The sequence below is a fragment of the Penaeus monodon genome, chromosome 20 (genome assembly GCF_015228065.2).
Source record: "Penaeus monodon isolate SGIC_2016 chromosome 20, NSTDA_Pmon_1, whole genome shotgun sequence".
Lineage (NCBI taxonomy): Eukaryota > Metazoa > Arthropoda > Malacostraca > Decapoda > Penaeidae > Penaeus > Penaeus monodon.
The window spans coordinates 12,362,393-12,363,332 of NC_051405.1; the positions used below are offsets into that span (position 1 = coordinate 12,362,393).

At 44.9% G+C, this 940-nt stretch overlaps 1 protein-coding gene across 1 annotated transcript in view; it reads left to right on the top strand.

Moving 5' to 3' along the window:
- The window catches only part of LOC119585913 (flocculation protein FLO11-like), a gene marked incomplete at both ends in the record, with an annotated part of 57,761 nt that overhangs the window by 48,282 nt on the left and 8,539 nt on the right, over positions 1–940 (top strand).

Consider the following 940-nt stretch of genomic DNA (forward strand, 5'->3'; position numbering starts at 1 on the left):
ATGTCTCATTTGTCAAACAAAGCAACGGGCATTGTGTTGGGTGTGATCACGCACCGTGCTAAAATGTTGATACGAAGATTTAGCCTCGTGCATTATTATGCCTGTTGTCTTTTCCTATCCACCCCTTTTCTCGCACTCATGGAATCACCTCTGCCGGTAGTCCCCAGAAGCCGAGCACGAGTGTGAGTCACCCCGACGCCGTCCTTGCCTGGTTTATTCGGACCTGTAAATTGTTTACGCACGAGCATTCTCCAGGTCTGGCCGCGTACCGAGTCGAGTGCTCGTTTTATTCCGCGAGCGACGGGCGGAGGACGACGTGGCGCGAGACGGCGTTCTGTGCCGGGGGAGGCGGCAGCACGCTAACGACAGTATTGCAATGTTGGCCCACGGGGAAGTTGTAAAGCCTTTCGAACGATGTCGTTTCGGAAGCCGCCTATTGTTAGTCTTACTCGTTATTAGTAAATAAAAGTTTAATGACCTGCGTAGTACGGTTTTGCGGGCTTTCGGATCAGTATGAGTTATACCTATGCTTCGAAATGCGATTTAGTGTTTAGTTTAGTGTTCGCAAACCATTATGTATTATGTGTTCAAGGTTCGAGATGGTAGTGAACTGATTTCTAAAAATCTTTTATTACGTAAGGCTTACAACTTCCGAATTGTCTGACTGCATTTGGTAAGGCAGTATAGCTGTGACTCATTCCGGTCCCAATCCCATATTGTAATTTGTAGCCGTTAATCACTCTTTTATTTACTTGATATTGATAGAAGCTATTTGCACCTGTGAGTCATTAAGTGCTGCTCATTAGAAATTAATTTGTCGCTTCAACTCGCTCAAACACAAGCACTGTTAGGTACGTACAGAGATTAATAAAGCACCATCGTATTTCCTTTACTTTAGTATTATGGCGGTATTTCAGATTATTTCAACCCTCCAAGCGTT